Genomic DNA, 12,540 nt, shown 5'->3' on the forward strand with positions numbered 1-12,540 from the left:
ACTTTAAGAAGATGCTATTGAACACTATAGAGGAAATAAACACCAAGATAAAAAGAAGGAAAGGAATAATAAAGATGAGAACAGAAAGTAGTTAAAAAGTGGACTAGCAGAGAAAATCAATAAAATGAAAAGCCAATTCTTTGAAAATATCAATAAAATTTATAGGCCAGGCTGATCAGAAAAAAAGGTATAATTTACAAATATTAAAAATAAAAGAGGATTTCTCACTATAAATCTTGCAGCATTAAAAGAAAAACAAGAAAATATTATGAACATCTTTATGCAAAAGAATGACAGCTTAGATGAAATAAGCATTTCTTGAAAAGCACAAATTACCAAAACTAACAAAGGTAAAAATAGAATATCTGAATAGCCCTATATCTATAGAGGATATTGCATTAAAAATTAAAAGATTTCCCACAAAGAAAACTACAGATGTGCTATATTTGCTAGATTGCTTCATTGGTGAATTTCATCAAATATCTTTGGAATAAATAATTCAAATGCTACACAAACTTTTTTGGAAAATAGCAGAGGAGAAAATATTTTTTAACTCATTCTATGAAGCCGGCTTTACTCTGATAACAAACTAGACTAAGACATTACCAAAGAGTCATTGACCCAGGTCCCTCATGAACACTGAAACAAAAGTACACTACAATTTATCAGCAAATGGAATCCAGCAATAATACATTATAGACATGATACAAAATGAACAAGTAAGGTTTATCCAAAGAATGCAAAGCTTACATTAAAAAGTCATTATCAGTCACCATATCAATAGAATAAAGAAGAAAACAATGAGTTTCATTAGATGCAGAAAAAGCATTGAACAATATTCAACACATATTCATGATAAAATATCTCATCAAACTAGGAATAGAAGGAAACCTTCTGACCTGAAAAAGGGCATATACCAAAAAATGATAAATAAAATATCACAGGGAACATTATACTTAATGGTGAAAGATTCAGTGTAACACTCGGAGCATAATTAGGAGGTGTTCTTACCACTTCTATTCAATACAGCACTGGTCGTAGTATACAGTCCTAGTCCATGAAATAAGAAAAAGCTATGGTCAAGACAGTGTGGTATTGATGTAAGGATGGATACACGTATCAACAGAACAGAAGACAGAATGTGTGCATAGGGGGGTGCGTGTGAGTGTGTGCCGAATTGCCTTTGCACCAAGCTTTTTTCTTAAATAATGCTGGAACAATGGGTATCGATTCAGAAAAAAAATAAATATCACAACTTACTTCACATCCTTCTCGTGTAATAACTTGAAATGGTTCATAGACCTAAATATAAATGCTAAAACTATAATGTTTTTGAAGAAATGCCCAAGAAAATCTTTGCAACCTTATATCGGCATAGATTTATTATGAACACATATAGCATAAAATATGAAGACTGAAAAATTGACCTTTATCATAATTAAAAGTTTCTGCTCTTTATAAGGTACTATTGAGAAAATGAAAATAAAAGCATAGGAGAAAAATATCTTCAAAACATATATCTGACAAAGGACTTGTATCCTAAACATATAAAAAAAACTCTTAGAATTCAATAATCAAATTAAAAAAAAAAAAAACCCATGTAGAAAATGGGCAAAAGATTTGAAAAGATACTTCACTAAAGAAGATATACAAAAGGCCAATATGTACATGAAAAGATGCTCAACGTCACTAATTATTAGAGAATGAAAATGAAAGCACAATGAGATAGAATCACACATCCCCTAAATTTAAAATGATTAACAATATCAAGTATGGGTAAGAATGTAGAGTAACTGGAACTCCTGTAAATTACTTCTGACAATATGAAATGATAAAACATTTGGCAAACAGTCTGGCAGATTCTTACAAAGTTAAACACAAAATTACCCCAGGGCCAGCAATTGTGTCTAGGAACCTACCCAAGAGAAATGAAAGCATATGTCCACATGAAAAATTGTCCATGAATGTTCATGGAAGCTTTATTCATAATAGCCAAAAAACTACAAACAATTCAATGTTCACTAACAGATGAATGAATAAACAAATTATAGCATATCTATACACTGGAAAACTACTTAGCAATAAAAAGGAACAAACTGTTGAAACATGAAACAACATAGATAGCTCTTGAAACATGATGAATAAAATAAAATACCCAAGAGTGAATTTGTATGAAATTCTAGCAAAGGCAAAATTCATCTGAAGTGGCAGATGAGTGTGTGCTTATGGATTAGGGTGGGGATAATTTACTACCAAAGGACACCGGGGAACTTTTGGGGGTGAGGAGAATGTATTGATGATGGTGGTAGTTACACAGGTGTACACATTTGTCAAATTTCATTAAACCGAACATTTAAAAATGGGAGCATTTTATTATATATAATTTATACCTCAATTAAGTTGATTTTTACAAAGGCGTTTTTATTGAAAAAAAGGAAGTTCCACTATGAAGCATGATTCCCTGAGATGACCACTGGTCAGCCAACAACAATCACCTTACTAGTTATATGAATTAGTGGTACACTGACTCAATATTCAAGCTAGGATATGAATATAGCTCCCTTTGTAGAACTTTAGGGGTTTTCATGGCTAAAATTTATCATGGGCTCTGGACGATGTGAGTGAGAGACACTAAGGATAGAAAAAAGGGAAGGTCAAAGGGCACAAGTCTGCCATGTGCTTAATGATGTCCTTGACCAGACAACACTTCTGTTAGGTCCCAGAGAGATCCGAGTAGAGTGCAAAACCATACAAACATGTACTATTTTTTGCAAGGCTTTTGTTCCCTCATGCCACATCAGCCTTGTGAGAAGTAAACTCTAAGAGATGCAGAAAAGGGAACAAGCAGTAAGAGAGGGCAATTTACATGAAAGCAAGTGTTCATAAACTCATTACTGCTTTACTCTTATTCCTTCCCACAGTAATAGCCCAGGCATACATAATGTTTATTGTGTGCCAGACATTTGATAGATAGATAGATAGATGATAGATAGATAGATAGATAGATAGATAGATAGACAGACAGACAGATGATGGATGGATGGATAGATGGATGGATAGATGGATGGATAGATGGATGGATGGATGGATGGATGGATGGATGGATGGAGATGTAGATATAGGCATGCAGATAAAGAGATATACATTAGATATGTAAAATTTATTTTCTCCTCATGACAATTCTCATTATTATCTGTCTGATAATTTAGTAACTAAGACACAGAGAGGCTAACTAACTTGCCCAAAGTCACACAGCTACTAAGAGGTAAATCCAAAATTTAAACCCATCTAGTATGATCTCGAGTCTGTGCTTTCAATTGTTACATTATTCTACCAGTTGTACTCTGAAGTTATCAGACTTCAGAATTACTTCTCAGAGGTAGAATCACGCAACGAGAGGTTCACCTCCACCTTCAGATTGAGAGGTATAAAAAAAATTCCTCTCTCCCCTACTGCCTCCTCTCTCTCTCTCCTTTGCTGAAGGTAACTGCTGAGGGTCACTTGTATGGTCCTTCATTTAACAAATATATGTTGAGTGACCTCTATGTGCCTGATATTATGCCCATCACTGGAGATTCAGAAATAAATAAGACTTAATTCTTGCTTTCAAAAAACTGGACATTCTTCCAAGATGATTTGGTGAATGGTGTACAGAGCAAGTGAGAGTTGAGAACACCTGCCACACTAGCGTAAACCAGGTATTGAGGCAGCTCTGCTTGTATCCATGTTATCAGGAGACTGTCTGCACTTGACTAACTAAAGGTCACACCGGAGTATCGCTGGGAGTACTCTTAGCTTTACCATTAAGCAATCTGAAGCCATAAAATGATTACGGTTGGTACGCTTTTCGAGGAATAATGTTCTAACGAATTAGGTGATTTTGCTCAGTTTTGCTATTGAGGATAACATATTGTGAATTAGCTGAGCTCATTTGTGACCAGATTCCTCTGCAGAGTAATTGAAAGTGAATGGAAATGGTTATTTATGTATTTGCAGACATTAGATGTTGCTTTCATCTCTGATTTCGTTGGATGATGAGTCAAAATATACACTGAGATCATTGCCTGCGGGTGGCACTTTGCGTGTTCAATTAACTAAGGCCTGTGTATAGTGCCGGTCATGAAAAGGCAGATGGTGAAGGAAAGCTGTACTGTTAGAGTTCGGAAATGATTCACCAGCCAAATGGGGGGATAGTTCCGAATTGCATCTCCTTTTTTTAGGGTTTGAGGGTTACTAGTGGTGAGTGTGGCCCTCAGCTGTATTCACAATCCTATTGCAGTGTTACCTAGTTTTTGCATGGATGTTAAGAATATTTTTAAAACACAAAAAAGAGTTCATGGGGAAATATATTTAAGAAATCCTGCATTGAACAAAGCTCAATGTGTTTCTTTAGTGCAGGATATTTCAGAGCCCGGAGTGTACATATGACCACTACAAACTCTAAGAGAAGGGAGGTGGTGACATTATAAAGGTCTATAACAAAGGCAGCTTTTATTGAGTATCTATGTACTATTTATTACATTAAATCCATAGATTACTTCATAGATTTCACATAGTTGAACATAGATCACTTCATTTAATCCATACAATTATTCTATGCTGTATCTTTATTTCTGTAATGATGGCTCTGAGACCTAGAGTGCTTAAAAATCTTTACTAAGGTCATAGTGAGCAAGTGGCTTTGCCAGGATTTGAATGCAAGCAGTTTGGCTGCAGAATCCATATTCTTAACCACAATGCTCTATTTTCTTCCTTTCTTACTTTTCGTTTTTCTCAAGAGTATCTTGCTTAAGCAGAATCCCACAGATCATACTTTGAGAAGGATATTTCTAGGATAAAGATATCAGGTATTGCTGGGATGTGCCTAGCTCAGGGTCAACACATTAATAATATACTAAAGATAAGGCAACAGAAACAGGTTGGACATTTTTCAACTCACCCTAGACTGATCCTTTTTCCTAGAGTATCAAATACGTTAATGACTCCTGCACTTTTGAATGAGAGCTGACTCTCCATTTTCCTGAGCATTGGAAATGCCTTGTGTTTATCTATGTCGTTCTTCACATTTCTTTTCAAGCATCAGAAATACCCTGACAAAATTATTTCATTAAGCTCACTCATTTTTGAGTGCATAATATGAGCCAGGCTCTCTGCTAGCTGTGACATTTAGAGCTGATGCAGGCATAGATGCAGGAATCAAACAGAGATGTAGAACTAGTTTGCTGGTAAGGCTGATTAGGGACCATGGTTTAGAAATGGCATTCCCAGTGGGCCACATAAGATTTTACTCCTGAATTAGGCAGACCTACCCACCTAGGCCCTAGAAGAACAGCATATCCCCTTCACCGTCCAGCTTATCCCATGTACTTACCACACAGCAGTGACAGAGAGTAGAGCCTCCTGAGGGTGGACTGGGCCTGCAAGGAGAGGTAGGTAGGGCTGAGTCTAGTATGTGTGATTTCTTCTCCCACATTTCCCCATGAAATAGGTAGTCCAGAGAATAGTAAGAGGGGCCTTAGAGAGACATTAGAAGCCCCTTCTATTTTTTTCCTCTTCTGAGGGGAAAATATACATTCCTGCTTCTCTCTAGCTGGAAACAAGTAATGTTCTCCCAGCCTGGATGTTAGTGACAGGAGATAAAATAGCTAAACACATATAGCTGCTCAAGGAGTTCAGTTCAATGGAAGAGCTGGGCAGACAAACAGTCAAATAAAACCTTGTGAAATAGAATAGAGGTATGTATGAGCAAGGGATAAAGCAGAAGTTTACAGGAGATACATAGTCTTAATTTCAACCACTTAAAAAAAATTCACATTTCCTCTGTCATGATTACATTTTATGTATTAATGTCATCCATTCATTCATTCATCAAACATATATTGAGTACTACATGTATTGAGCCCTGCAGATACAATGCTGAATAAGAGGAAGCCAGAATCAACCTTCATTCCTCTAAAAAAAAAGGTTCATTTTACTTGGATTCAGTAACTGTGTGTGAATTAATTTGTTACCAACCATTGGTTTACTGGTTATGTGGAAAGTTCTCCAGGCAATGTCATACAAGGGTGAGCTTTAGCTGGGGGCGATATTCACGGCAGAGTGGAATTATTACCAGAGAACTACACATTGGAAGGGAAGAGGAGGAGGAAAGTACAGGAATAAATGGGTTCAGAGCCTCAGAAATGAATTGTGGAAGGGCTCCCTCTCAGTCTTCACACTCTTCACAATTTTACCCAGAGTCAGTATGTCTTTTATTAAGATAGACTTGTACCAGTGGAAGTTCAAATGAGGTCCAGGAAATCAAATGAAAGTCTTAGAAGTGAATTGGTAAAAACCTGAGAGTGACTAGACTATTCTGACGTCAAAGGACACGAACTGGTAATTATTCTATTTGTGAAGGAAAGATGGAAAGATTGTGGACTTGGAAACGAGCTAAATTAGCTCTAATGAAATACAATGGATCTAGAAACCAGGGTATCCTAATATATGTTGTTCCACAAAATCAAATCTGGAAATTGAAAGAGTAAAAACGACTATGTAAAATTCCATTACTCGCTTAAATGGAAAGAGAACAAAGCTATCGCTTGTCTGTGTGAAACCTGTGCCAGAGGAAAGAATATGTGTCTTCACAGAATCCTCTCTTGAATATTGTTGAGAGGACAGCATAGAACTTTCTATCCCTCCCCCCTTCCTCAATATCAGTATCCTTGATCCTGCTGACTCTGCTTTACAGTTCATTTTTTAATCCATGATAGTTATCAACTAATACATTATATAATTCACCTCTTTACTATATTGCTAATTTATTGTCTGTCTCCCCCACTAAAATATAAGCTCTCAAGGAGAGTGTTCTTTATTTCTATTTCTTTCTTTCTCTCTATCTATTTATTTGTTTGTTTGTTTGTTTGTTTGTTTATATTTTTTCCTTTATTTATTTCTTAATGTATCCCAGTGCCTATAAGAGTGCATGGCAACTGCACGTCTTTAAATACTCACTGCATGTTGAATTATGTGCCAAATTTCTCCAAGGGACTAAAATGGAAGTCGTTTTATGAAAAAAAGAATAAGTTGTTTATGAAAAAAAGATCCTTTGAAAAGAAGAGTGAGTGGGTTGTAATAGATCTCTCTTGGAGTCTGAATTAGAGAGGAAGCTAAGCAATGGAACTAAAATGAGAACTTGGTGATTTGGTTAGACAAAGTTCTTCTCAGGATTTTTTAAATAAGAAAACTGTTGCAAGAAATTTAGACTTACAAAACTGTTTTTTCCACCTCCTCTGTCAATTCTTTTAAGATAAAAACGTCCAGGTGATCTTCACTTCTTCTTCTGATTATTTAGTCCACTGTTTTGTGGAAAATAACTTCGGAGCTTGTTTAATGGCTGACCAGATCCAGGTGAGCCCCATGTATCAGTGATATTTAGGGCTGTAAAGATTCAGTAACACAGCTGGGTGCCATAAGTGAGTCTGACAGGTTTTCATTCAGCTTCTACAATTGAGAAGGGCCTGAAAATTGTCTGTATTTTTCCTTCTCTAATCCTGTAGTTGTTTTCTCTTCTGAAGACTGAGTTAATTATAGAGTGGCTATTTTAGGTTGCTTCTGACTACATCATGTTTGTGTTCCATGTTTTCTCATCCAATAAAAAAATAGATTAAAAAAAAAAGAAAACAGCAATCGCCAACATTTGTGTGGTAACGGTCACCAACTTTATTTCATTAAATCATCACTATGACCCTGTGGAGTGGTGCCATGCTGCAGCTATTTTACTCCAAATGACCCGAGGCTCAAAGTTGCCAAGTTGTTTGTCCAAAAATACATAGCTAGGAAAGTAATCCAGGTGGTATTCAGACCATGTCTTGGAACTTGAAATCCTTGGCACTCTACTGCTTGTAAATTATCATAGTCCTCAGGCAACAATGGCCTAATTGTCTTGTCTTAACACTCTGTCTGGTAAATTATAGACATAAGAAGTATATGAACCCTTGACCTTTTGGGGCACAATCTCTTTTCAGACTATTTTTGCTGTTGTTGAAATAACTTTAAAATGTCAAAAAGAAGAAACTATCTTCCAATTTTATTTACTAGTTTTATTTCTTGAAAAATATACAAATCCTCGAGGTTAATATTACGATAACTTCTGAACCATTACTGTTAGTCTTTTTTTTTTCCTATGCTGTAACTGGATTAGCCAAAAATTACATGGAAATTTCTAATCTTTTTTCGCCTCACTACCACCAATCTCTATGCTAGAAGAGGCCAAAAAAATAGGATGGGATCCAACAAGACCTCCTTTTCAAGCTCTGCTTGAGTAATGATCTATTTTAATGTTTGCCATTAGGTAGCCCTTCCTTCCTGCCCCCTCTTTCCTTCTTTCTCTTTTTGAAACTAAGAGAGAGTAAGCCATTTACCTTTGCTTATATTAGTATATGCATTTTGAAATGTTCTGAAATAGTGCTATTAGAGAATCACCTACTCTGATAAAAATTATCGAATGTTTTCCAAATACTGCTGTATATATTTCTTCTAGCTTCATCATAGTGCTGATTGCTGCCCTCAGATCTACTTTGTGCCCTTCCCCTGCTTGAGCGGATGGAACCCTATAGGTTGTTTCCCAGGTCCGTGTGTCAGCTGGCTTCTGGCTCAGTGTGGCCCATGGGAAGCCCTGCAGGCTATTGGAGAGTGAGAGAAATGAAGATGCCAGGATATTTCTCTTTGTTCATCTCCTTCTTGTGGGTATCTCTGGCTGGAATATATATTTTCCATGGCACCAGATCCTGTCTGACGGGCCTGCCAGGAAACCAACTTCTGCTGAGTGACCCTGGCATCTGGGCTCTGGTAACTTCTCCCTTTATCTTTTTGGCCTGAAGATAGTAGTGGTTCCCTGAAATTGCTAATTTCTGGATTCCCTCTCACTATTGCATTTGGTTTCTCAGCTCCTTCATCGCCTGTGTAACCAACTTCCTGTATCATGTATCCTCCATTGTAAATATTTTAAGTGAGTTGTGTTGTCTTGGTCGTACCTTGACCAAAGCAGGTACTGATAATCACTTTAAGATTTCTGAGATAAGCAGCTTTGTTAAACTGTAAAAGTAATAAACATTCACTTAATTGATGAGAGAAGTTCCTTTCATTCTGAATGAGTTCACATTTACTTTACTGGACCAGGAAGAAAATGAATGGGCAGTGATTTTTGCATAAATTCACTATTATTTACAAAGCATAACTATCTCTTCTTCCTTTTTTAATTAACAAACTTTTTTTAGAGAAGTTTTGGGTTCACAGCAAAATTGAGCAAAAGGTACAGAGAGTTTCCTTATGTCCCTTGTCTCCACATATACTCATCACTTCTTTTCTGTTTTCTCAAAAGGAGGCTTAGTAAATAAATAGCAACCCTAGTCCTGTTCTATTTGTGAGGGCTTATATTGACAGAGCAAAAGAAATGTAGTTTTCTAGAATTTTCTGCCAGGTAACATAGTATATAATATATACTACAATGTAGTGAATTCTCTAAAGAGAAACATAAGCCATAAATCTATTTAGCTGAAGGAATTCTGGAAATGGAGTATATGAGTACCTTCTGGGTTGGAGAAAATTGAGAGGGTGAGAATGCCCATGAGAGAGGAGGAGGAAGTCTGAGACCCCCCTCACAATTAGGTGGTCTGTGCTGGTGGGCAAGGGATGAGGAGAGAGCCCCATGTAATATACCTAGACATACCAAAGCAGAAGCCAAGCAGATTAACTCCTGATAGGAGAAAGATTTTAGGAACTCTATCCTAAAGACATAGAGGCTTTCTGCATAAGGGAACACTTCACATGCGCTGAAGAGAAACAGGTTGGGAAGTGCTCAAACAGAGCAGATGGAACAGGAGTGAGGGCTGAATTCATTGAGAAAAAGTTGGCAAGGCCTCGGCAGCCTGGGAGAACTGAAATATCACATAGAATCATCTGTCTTCCTTCCTTCCTTCCTTCCTTCCTTCCTTCCTTCCTTCCTTCCTTCCTTCCTTCCTTCCTTCCTTCCTTCCTTTTTTCCCTTCTTCTTTCCTTCCATTTAACAGCAATTTATGAGTGCCTACTTAAGTGTCAGGCACTGTTCTAGGCAATAGTGACACATTAATAAGCAAAACGGACAAACCCTCTCCTTGCCTTCAAAAGAAAACAGTGGATAAATATAATAAATTATTGTTATGTAGTATGCTAAAGGGTGAAAAGTGCTATGGGAAAACCTACAGCTGGTAAGAGTGCTAGAGTGAGGTAGAAGATAGGGTGGGATTGGTTAGGGTAGAACTCGTTGAGGTGACTTTTGGCAAAGACTTGAAGAAGTGAAGGATTGAGCCATTAGATACCTAGAGGAAGAGCATTCCAGGTAAAGGGAATAGCAAGAGCAAAGGCCAGAAGGCAAGAGTTGTCTTATAAAGTTAAACATACATTTAGCCTATGACCCAGTAATCCAACTTCTAGGTATTTACCCAAAAGAAATGAAAACACATGTTCGCACAAAGACTGCACACTAATATTCATATTAGCTTTACTCATATTAGCCAAAGACAGAAACCATCACTGATATCCATCAAGAAGAGAATGGGTAAATGAATCGTGGTATATTTATACAATGGATACAGTGGAATACTAGCCATCAGTTAAAGAACCATGAATACATACCACAACAGGAATGAATCTAAAAAACATTGGGTCAAGTCAAAGAAGCCAGACACAAAAGAATATATACTATTTGATTCTGTTTATATTAAGAACAGGTAAGACTATGGTGACAGAAATGAAAGCAGTGATTGCCTGAGGGGATAGGTAGGAATTGATTGGAAAAAAACCTGAGGAAACTTTCTGAGACAGAAATGTTCTAAATCTTGATCTGGCTGCTGGTTACATGGGTATATATTATTGTCGAAATCCTGTGAACTATACACGAAGATTTACACACATTATTGTATGCAAATTATATTTCATTAAAAAAAAAAAAAGTGCCTGGAATGTTTGTTGAAGAAAAGCAGGAAATCAGGTTATTTGATGTGAAGTGAGCGAAGAAGAATGCAGCAGAAGATGAGCTCCCTACCACCATGAAAAAAAAACAGATGAGGCCAAAAATATAATAGGAAATGAAACTCACCATGAAAGTTCTGCTAAGACCTCTGGCTATGATTCTGGATGAAATAGGGACTTTGCAGGATTTTGAGCAGAGGCATGAAATGATCTGTTTCATGTTTTAATAGGATCGCTCTTGTTGCTGTGTTAAGAAAGACTGCGGGAAAGAAGGCAGACCCATTAGAACACCATCGCAATAATCTGGGCTAGAGCTAATGACATCTTGGATAAGGGGGTCAGCAGTGGACATGGTAAAAACTTGGATTCCAGACAAATGTTGAAGGTAGGGATGATAGAATTTTGGAAAGATCGGCTGTCAGACTTTGTGGACATGCCCACTGAACATCCAAATAGAGACAGTTAGTAGGCAATTAGATATTGGGATATTTTAACATATAAAAGTTATTAAAAGCCACCACTGGGTGAGATCAATGAGGAATCAAGCGTGAATATAAAAAAGAGGTTCAAGGCTATCTGGATGTCAGCCACGCTGAGGTAGAAAAAGGAGATGGCACCTCCAAGAAAGGGTTGGAAACCCCATCCTGGGTAGCTACAGAAGAGGGGTATCTGCTCCCTTTCCGTCCTCCCTGCCTCAACATCAAAAGAGGGTGGGAGGCAGGATGAGGAGGGGCAAAGAGAAGTCAGCAACCCCGTGCTCCTCCCCATCCTCTCAAGTATCTAAAGTCATGAGTTTAGCCTGTGTTAGGGCGAAGAGAAAGGGGACTTTGGATTGAATTTGAAATTGAAGCTAAATGAACAGCACTCGGTATTTAAAAAAAGATTCAAAATGTGGCTATTTTAATAACCAAAGGTAGTTGCAAAGCTATGGGGCCACAGTGAGATACTTAAAGGAGCCTGCAACCAGCCTGGAAAATGGTTTGGGGGTATTTAATAGAGCATAACTAGTATCAGGTATTGGAGGATAAAGAAAACCTTTTTTATAATTATGTAAAATAATATTGAATGCCAACTCTAATTGTAGCCTGTGAGTTGAGACTGTGAGTTGAGACTGCTCACAAAGCTAGGTATGTTGGTATTTGATTCTATGAGATCTGTAAAAGAGACAGCTCTGGGCATTTATTTGCTTATCTATAAAATAAGTGGGTTAGGAGAGAAAAAAATGGCATAGACGATAGAGGCTCTGTTCATCCCTCTGGCGACCAAATCAAAGTTGTGACAGAAACAAGAAGCATTAGCAAGGAAAAATCACCTGAGATCTAGATGAACAAGCCATACAACTAGGGAGAAGTCCAAGAAAGTATCCTGCAATGGCAGAAGATAGGACAGGGAGAGGACGCGGGGCTGCCCAGTCCTGAGTGGCTGAGTGAGGTGGAGGCTGTGGCAGCAGTGGCGGCAGTGGCAGACGCTTCTTAAAGGGGCTGCATCCGCAAGTGGATTTTTGCAGTGATGGAATTGCTTGTTCTGAGCACCAGTGCCCATTCAGCT

This window comes from Pteropus vampyrus, unplaced genomic scaffold (assembly GCF_000151845.1).
Source record: "Pteropus vampyrus isolate Shadow unplaced genomic scaffold, Pvam_2.0 Scaffold254, whole genome shotgun sequence".
In the NCBI taxonomy this organism is placed as follows: Eukaryota; Metazoa; Chordata; class Mammalia; order Chiroptera; family Pteropodidae; genus Pteropus; species Pteropus vampyrus.